The sequence below is a fragment of the Malurus melanocephalus genome, unplaced genomic scaffold, assembly GCF_030028575.1.
Source record: "Malurus melanocephalus ecotype Western Australia unplaced genomic scaffold, MMel_1.1 scaffold_229, whole genome shotgun sequence".
In the NCBI taxonomy this organism is placed as follows: domain Eukaryota; kingdom Metazoa; phylum Chordata; class Aves; order Passeriformes; family Maluridae; genus Malurus; species Malurus melanocephalus.
In genome coordinates, this window is record NW_026623461.1 from 651,287 (window position 1) to 660,907 (window position 9,621).

A 9,621-nucleotide genomic window follows, 5' to 3' on the forward strand; every position below is an offset into this window, starting at 1 on the left:
ACCTTGGTGGGGAGTCCAGCCCATGCTGTTGCTCAGACATCCCAACAGGTATCAGGGGTGGGAGCACATGGAACACCTGCAACCCGTGCCCACCAGCGTGGGGCCTTCCCATGAAGAGTTACGTACATGCTGCTTTCACTGGTACTCAGGGTTAACCAAGTGCTGAAGGCCAATATCCCTGCTCAAAGTCTCTGAGTCAAACTGATGGGCTTTTGAAAGATCTACATCGCACCTGAGCTCCTGAGCCAGGATTCTGCACAGAAAGTGMACAAAGGCAAGTGTTTCAAGGAAATCATTCTCTCTGCCTTTCTTAGGTGACTCTTGAGCTGTATGCATAGTGTTCTCTGAGGGAGAGGAACTTCAGGTAATTCACTGTCACCAAAGCTTCTAAATGAGAGCTGGAGGAAGCTAAGGCTGCCTGCACACCATTATTTTGATTTTCATCCTTGAAAGCTTGTTGAAGACTGGAGAGTGTAGCAAGGCAACCAAGTAAGCTGCCAGCTTAGTAGGTGCTTTGGTACAGACTTCCCAATCACAAGATGTACTTTGGTTTCCCTGCATTGTGGACAACGAACAGCACATCCAGTCAGTAGACAAAAAATCACCAGAGCCTGAAATTTTCTGGAGACTGTTCTATAAACATGTAAAAAGTCCTCAACTCACTGTCACTAACTTGTAAGTTAACTCCCTGTGAACATGTAAAAAAGGTCACTAAGCTTGGGATTCTGATGGATCTCTGAAGGGACAGGCACATAGAAATTAGGCATTGTGATAAGAATCTTAATTTGGTTTTGGATCTGTCCCTTAATCCTTTGCAAAAGCCAGTGTCTAGTGGAAATAATTCAGATGAGCACTGCATCAGTCCACTCTCATCTTTGTAACTACCTTTGATCCTTGGATATACAACAGCCAGCCAGAAAACACCGCCTCTAAGGCTTCCCCAAATATAATACTTTTGACTGTAATCACAGTAGCAACTTTCCCTGTGTTTGATATCTCATTTTCTAAACTGCTTTTTCAGCCATTTGGAAGCACAATGTTGTAAGTAAATGAAATGAGTGATTGTGAAAAGGTTTTCACAATTATGCACTGGATAAGACTTGTCTGCCTGTGGCAATTTTTGAACATTTCTGTATTTATAGAACTGTGCTCTTATCATGCTTCTGTGGCACTATTCAGAGTAACTGAAACAAACAAACAAACAAACAAATAAATAAATAAATAAATAAAAGCTGCTTACATTCCTAGTTCCGGAGTTTGCAGACTTGAAATCTTTAAAGCCTTATAAATATTTGTACCTCACCTCTTCACAAGTGATTGCAAATGTTTTGTAGCATTTTTTGGGCAATGTTCATTTCATTTCACAGCTGGAATTAGAGGAGTACTAAATAAAAATATTTATTAGATGTGTAGAAATAATTTCCTCTGAAATATGAAGTGGCTTTTGTATATGAGATGGTTTCTATTTAAGATACAACATCTTCAGATTTTTATTAGCAGTTTTTAAAATACACACACAAAAAAGGAACAGTTTTTACTTAACTCAAACTTCATTCACACGTGAAATCAGTACTTTAACTGAAAAAAACATGACGATCATGTTTAATGCAACATAATGGAGAATCCGTACAAAGGGTCAAAGTAATAATTAACTTCTACAATGTCATAATTCTGTGAGGCAAATAGGTTTTACTTCTCCTGTAACTGTTCAATGTAAAATTCACAAACTGYCCAAGGGAAGAAAACCAGACCCTAAATTTTATCCCTGCCTGTAYAAAATACCTGAAGGAGATAACAAGGGAAAAAAAAGAATCTTTGTAAAGATTGGAAAGCAACAAAGAAAACATTCTGAACAGCTGTCCTTAGGTTTCAACAATTTGCACCTTCATTTAAAAGATCAGTTACAGCTGATGTATGATAGTGATATTCTGTATCATGTATGGGCTCCAAACATTTMATAGGAACTAAATGAATGTTAAGAATTTCAAAACTAGGGAAATTGTCATCTATATTCTGTGGATTAATATAAATGTTGCATTTYAACATCAATAAACTCAAAATATAAATAAATTGTTATGCAAATAAMGTAATACAAATATAATTTTCCTATTTATACCCACATTACAGATTCCTAAGAGCCCTTTTGGCTTATGAAACCTTTATTATGTTCTTCAGGGTGGTATATATGTTTTCATGTATAATAACTCCCAAAGTTCATAGGTTTGGTTTGCATTTAGTTTGCAGTAATCTTATCTTACACAATGTAGTGACCTTTGATGTCTAAAAACAATGGGTTGTATTTATTCACGTTTTTATTGTATCACGTGCTAACGTGAGAGCTGAATGTAGCCAGTGAAGTAAACAGATGTCAATCCTTCCTGACATTTCTTGATATTTTATTTTCGATGACTTCTMTCCAAAGCCATTGAACTTGTGCTCAAAAACAATCTTGGTCAATGCGTAAAGCTGCAATTTCTGTGTGTTAAAGATTTTCCTTTGAAAGCTGACATTTTCTTAACTGTCCATAGATGTCTTTCTAACTCAGATTTGTTCCTTTATTTTTAAATACAAAAAGTAGTTGTAGAAGACAATAACTTTTTGGCACATCATCCGTCTTTTCGCCAAACCTTCATTAGTCAGCGTTTTGTGTCTTACAGAAAAGAAAAGATTAATTATTCTTCTTTTTAATTTGTTTGTGTGTTGTTTGGCTGTTTTAGTTTGGCTTGGATTTGTTTTTGTTTTTTCAGTGAATTTAACTTTCTTTGAAACTGCCAGACTGGTCTATGACATTATAAAATCCTTCAGTCTACTCTTCTAGCACTTCACCTTTCTATTTAGCAAAATGCAATTGCATTTGCAATTGTATTTAAACACTCATCTCTGATTGGAGGATTTCTTCTAGTGTTAAATGCAATTCTGATTTTGCATAGCGAATATAATATACTGGTTCCAGATTTGGGGTTCCTAGAGTCTCCCAGAAAATGTATTTCAGCATTATAGACCTCAGATGTATCAGAGTGGATAATCTGGAGATCAAGGATTCCACATCCCTGCAATATATCACTACCATCACCACACAGTCTAAAGAAGCAGGGCTGATGAAACTGGATGGCATCAAGATGGATTGACGGAACTAAACCATTTTTGTGTGTTGTTCAGATTTTTAGTTTGGAGGTAGCTTTGGAATTTGCCATTGGTTGCTATCTAGACATGTATAGAYGTGTCTGTACATGTACTGCCTTTACTCTGTGTAAAAGGGTCAAATAATATTCCTCCTGATGGTCCTTGACTAATCTATAGCAAGTTTCATTTCAGAAGTTCAAAACCAATATGAGTATTGAGGATCACATCACAGAATTGATCCAGACCTGAAGACTCCTTCTTCCATTCTTCATAAACAACCAATGTTTCTCAATTTTTGAGCATCTGAAAGCTGTAGCACTTCTGCCTTTCCCCATGAATACACCTACTAGTGCTTCCACAGGCAGCACAAAGCAGGTCAGCTTTGTAATACTCTTACTTGACTGTGGTCCAAAAAAAACCAATAAATGTTCATATAAATGTTTAGTCCTTTGCTTTTTTACTGTTGACTTCTGCATAGAGAATTTAACCAAACAGAGCTGGGTCTGTCAAAGCCCTCAGAGCAGATGGTCTGTAAGATGTAAATGTCTTCCTCTAACCTTGAAACCAGAAATTTAATTATTAAATAAGCTGTGGACGTCAGACAACATCTTTGTCCATAGTCTTTGTATRCAACAGGCCTAAACTTTGGGACTATGTATCTCTCCTGCTTTCTCTTGCTGCAGGAAGCAGACAGGTGACATAGCTGGAGAAAAGGGGTCTACATGGTCCTGCTGAACAGAGTGGTCAGATCAGRTGACCTCCAGAGGTCCCTTTCAACCTCAGCCACTCTACAATTCTATGAAAGGCTTTTTGCAGTGTCCTAAAGCCACAAGTATTTGAAGTATTTGTAGCTGGTGCATGTAGTATTTAGACTGAGATTGCAAGTCCTAGAATTGAGCGTTGCTTTTTCGAACTGACCTGACAGTTGTTCAACAGGTTTTCTTGAAAACCAAGGTTGCAACAAGTTGCTACCATCAGAAGTCAAACCTACAAACTCTATGGTTTTAATTATTGCTTAACTATAGCGACCAGTAGTGGGATATTTAGTTGATATTTATCAGACTATATACCACTTCTGAAGTCACACTATGCTATGTTGGTATTGTGTATCTCCAAATGGCCTTATGTTTTAAAAAGTAGAAGGTGTTGGTTTCATGAGTCAAGATGCTGGTGTTGTAGAACCTCATTAGTTTGTATTAACACTGGGATAGCTTGTTGTGGGCTTACTCATTTCCTTGTCCTAACACAGAGGCAGGATTGCTCCACTTCGCCAATGGCAGCAAAATTAAGCTTAGCCCCTGCTTGAGCCTGTGGGAAGGATGACTGGAAAAGGGGTCAGGGCGTAATTAATACCTCCTTCYTTTTCTTCTCAAATTGCAGAGTAGCAGGAGAGGAAAGACACAGCTCGTAGCTCTGAGCCTATGACACCAACCAGCAGAACTTCTTCTTCCAGAAATCTTCTTGATGGAGTCTCAAGCTACTGCRTCATTCTGGTTTGCACGAGCAAATGATTATGGGTCAGAGCCACACCTGAATTCATGCCTGTGTGTGGGGTAAGAGGCTGCCCACGCTCCCCAATTCCCTCAGGCAAACTGCTCTGAAGAGGGGTGAGGATGGAGGCAACTCTGACACTGCTGATGGTGCTGCAGTCTCAGCTCTCAGGTCATGSAGAACACGTGCTGTGGATGGGATTAACAGTTACAGAAGAGAGGTTGCCTTCCTAGTAATTTAATTGGTCCATTCCAAATGTTGTTTTGAAGTCCTGTCTACTGTGTGTCTTAGATGCCACCTAATGCTCTGTCCCTTTTTTGGCCATAAGCCTACAGTTTTGGGCCACACTACACAGCATGTGGACAGTTGATTCCCAGAGTGGTGGATATTTGCTTAGTGCTGTCTAGTGTTGCTTGCTTTGCAAATCTTGTGCAAAAATAGAATCTGTGGTATCCTTTCCATTTCAGAAGTTAATAACATAAAAATTGTAGGAGGGAGCAAGCAGGATCTTGATTTTGTCCTTCCTGCTACCCCTCATGCCCAGCTCACCTTCCTATAAAATTGAGCAAGAGTAGAGGAAAATTGTTTTTCCRAGTTTTTGTGTAGGGTACACCATGCTGGAGAAAAGGCATTCCTGAGTCACAGTATGAACCTCATTGCCTCTGAGCTGGCTCAGATATMTGAGGTCATAATCAAATTGTAGTAAATGAAAAAAATAATCACAAGTGCCAGAATGTGCTTTGTCCATTTATCATGAAAACAATCTTTTATTTTTAATTATAAACAAATCTTTCTAATTAAAACTGAAAAAAAACCCAGCTGTTGTTAAATATTTCTGAGAAGCCACGACTAATCCAGCAAGGATGGCTTCATACTACATATTAAGAGCTCTGTGTTGAATGTACTAGAACGACTGCAAAGAATTTTAAAGGATACTTTCTCTCATATTTGAGGTGAAATTTGTATCGTTCATACCACCTATTGTTCTTCATAGTAGRCTATACCTAATCATGTATGGTGAAGCAACAAAGTCTTGGTTCTATGAGTTCTTTCTTCAGAAATACACAAATAAATTGCTCCTGAGAGGATAAAGCTATCTGCTTTTTATTTCTGATACTGTTTGGTTTYGGGGAGCTACTGGGTTTACATCAAACAATTTTAAAGGAYCTAATTTTAGCATTAACAAGGTTATTTACATCTTCTTTGAGAACAATTTATTAGATAAACTATTTCTTTGAAGATTTCAGATTGCCAGCCATGGAGATCAGGATGTCTGTAGCTGACTGTATTTTTAAAAATTACCTGCAGTATTATAAATATTGAAAAAAGTGCTGTTGTCGCTTGTGCAAGGTATTTTTATATTTAACTGACAGATGCTGGAAAAAACTTTCAAGAAGCTTGGAATTTTTTTTTTTTTTTTTTTTTTTTTTTTTTTTTTTCCTTTTAAGTTTCATTTGAAATAACTTTTAATTTTTCTCACTGGCGAAGCTGAAACAGTGTAGGGCTTTACATTTTTGGTTTTTCTGTTGTGCACAGGCCTCAACCCGTATCAGCTTGGTTAGGATTTGCCCAGGTCAATGTTGCTACAGGGCCAGGAGAGGGAGCACAGACATTGCCGCTTCTTGGTCATTCTTTAGAAGCAACTTGGATTATTTCCAGAGGAGAATTACTAAATTTGTTTTAAGAGGAGGCATTGTGGAATCCTCTTTTTCTTCTCTTGTTTTTTCCTCCCAAGTTTTTGAATAGCATTTCATTAGGGAAAATGAAAAACTGTTTATTTTCATCAATTCCTATAAAGCAAAAAAAAAAAAAAAACAACTGTTTGCAGTTTTATGAATGGTTGGTATAGTATTCTAACATTTTTTAAAGTTTTAAGGAGTATTTTTGCATTTTCTTCTGCAGACACGGAGGAAGATGAAGTTTACCRGAATCCAAATATAGCAGAAGAACTTGATTCACTGCAGTCTAATATTAGAATGTGTCTTTCAGTGTGTTTTTACAGTTTTAGTCTAAATTCAGATCATATGTTTACTCAGTAATTCTCACATATTAAAAACATTATTTTAAAGACACAAAGGRTGCATAAATTCTCTCCAGCTTTTTATAGCAATTGTTAGAAATTCCCGTCTCTCACAAAGAGAAATTCCTATTTAACTCTAATTTGATATTGTTCTACAATAAAGTCACCCATCTCATGRATGAAGAGAATGCAGTGGATGTAGATTTATGGATTTTATTAAGGCTTTGGACATTGTCCCTTGTAGCGTCCTTCTGGACAAGTTATCCAGTTGTGAGATGAGCAGTACATGGTTCACTGCATGAGGAGCTGGCCGAATGACAAGGCTCAAATGTTTGTAGTGACTGGCTGGTATAGTAACCCAAAGTAAATGAAAACTTCCCATTTTTAACACCTTTTCCAGACTATGTGTGCATTTTCTTCAGCAGCCTCTAGGGAAGGTAAAGCTTATCAGTATGGATGAAGCTTATAAGAATTGATGAATCCCAGTGGATGAAGGGAAGTAATTTTTTTCTCGTTTTAGTTAGGCTTAGATGTTAAATGCTGATACCACAAGAACACAGAATTTTCTCAGAAGCTAATCTGAAACTGGACTACTTCTTAGAATAATCAGTAAGTATAGAAGGATTTTTTTACCTTCTGTATATGCAAAATTCTGAAGGATTTTGAGATATATGTATGTATAAAAGATGCAGCACATCTGCTATAAGAAAACTGTTTTSTTTGGGGTTTTTTGTTGGTTTGGCTTTTTAGTTTTTTCCCTTAAGAAAAGGCAGAAGATGACAATCATATTTTATACAGTTCCATAAAGCACTCTGACCTGTTCCACAATGATTTTTTTTCCTGAATCTAATTTCTGATTGTTAGCCTTTTTTTCTTTCCTGTTCCCATATTGCAGCGTCAACCCGCCGTGTATATGTATCATGTGGTGTGACAGAAAGACACTTCCAAAAACTCTTCTCTTTTCCCACTAGAGGGAGGGCTCTCCCAAAATACTTTTGGGAGACAGTTCAACTGACAGAGTCTTCCAYTCTRAACAAGCCTTTTTAGGAACGTTTTTGGATGACGGCAGGGGCTGCCTGGAATGTAATGAAATGAAGTGAAATGAAATTAAATGAAATTCCTGTCAGGTTTGGGAAGAAAAAAAGAAAAAGAACTGGATATTGGTGTTTGCTCTTCTTTCTTTCTCTTTTTTTTTTTTTTTTTTTTTTTTTTTTTTTTTTTTTTTTTTTTTTTTTCWTCTTTATGTAGGTATGTATTTGCTGGAGTTTAATTTTTTAAACAACCAATCCTAAGCTGACAGAAGTTTAGATATATAATTCTTGGAAATGTAAGAATAAACAGAATTTGTAGACAAGTGTTTGTACCTTCATTATCACCCATATTAATAAGTCCACAGAATTGTTGGCGCAATAAATCTTGATTGTGTTACAAATCTGAAGCCAAATACTTACCCCAGCATGCAGTAAATATGTTGTTCAACTAAAAATAGAAGTTACTGTCATCAGCAAATGGTATCCAGGAGGGAATGATATATCCTATAAATATACTAAGATACATGTGGATTAGTTTAATCTGTTGAAGTATATGTAAACAAAACAATGGCCGGAGCTTTGAATGGAGGAAGTAGGATGAAAAGAAAAGAAAGTTCAAGGGAAACTGCTAGTTAAACTCCATAATCATATGCCTTGATTAAAAATAAAAAAGCAACAAAGAAGTTTCTTGTTTGTTGAGCAACTGTCCCCACGTAAGTCAATCAGTTTTAGGAAGAATTGAACAGGAATAGGATTTTTTCTGTATTTATCTTACATTTACAAATATCAACMTGTGGTTTCAAGTATTTAAATTTCAATTTTTCACCTGAGTTCMTTGAAAAGGGACAGATATTCAGAGGGTAGTTGCTTAGTACTTTCTGACTGTAGCATTTTATCAAAACCAGGCACATTTATCATTCAGGTGAGGTACCCAGAAATTCATTCAAAATAACTGATGGCATTTTAAAATTTAGGCCATGCAGTTAGAGATATTTATAAAGAATAATTTATTTATTTGCAATATCCTTTTTATGTTTCCATGTCAATCTCTAATCAGGAAATCATGGTAAGAAATTACTTTTATATTCATGTTGAGGAATATTCAGTGCTACATTCAGTGCCTGTAGCTCAGAATGCAGCTGCAGTTTGGCTGCAGGTTGACCTCTGGGTGTTGGAATGCCAGGCAAGAGGCTCCAAACTGCTGACCCTTGGCAGAACAAGGCACAAGGACCTGTGGCCCAGCCAGGTGACCAGACACTCAGAGACACGACAGGACCCAAGTCCTTTATTCAGGGATTCTTCCTCAGAAGCACCAGCCTGACCAGTTATTTTGTGATTGCACTATGATCAAATTATTTATATAAAGTATCCAGTTGTCTGAGATTCTGCTGTGGAAATCCTAGGGGTGAGCCAGTATAGAAACCTGGTGTGACTGTGTGAGAGTGGGGTGTGTAGGGCATCAAGGCAGGCAGCTGTCAGCTCCCTGGAGCCGCTTGCTGTGAAGGAACCTCGGTCCCAGCTGTGACAGTCTCAGGTGGTGGGAGTGTGACTGCTGGAGTAGCTCCTGGATGGTCAGACAGGGAAGTTTCTTTAATATTCAGATAGCTTTGGCAGAACTCACRCATAAAAATGATATCAGAAGTTTTAAAAATACTGATAATAATGCASTCACAGGTTACAACAGGACTTCTACAGAAATAATTCCTTTAAATTTATTTGCAATGAAAGCATAGACACAGACCCACAGAAAGGGATATCTTTCRTCTCCAGAATCTGTCAACATTTATTACAATCTTGTTGGTTTAAAAGACAGTGCTCCTAACTATTTATTCAAGAGGGTGTTGAAAGCCTATGGATGGATAGCATGTCAAATTAGGAGAAAGCCAAAGGAAGACCCAGCTCTGCTGACTGAGGAGGTCTCAGCTAAGCCATGTGAGGAAAATACCAGCTGGCTTT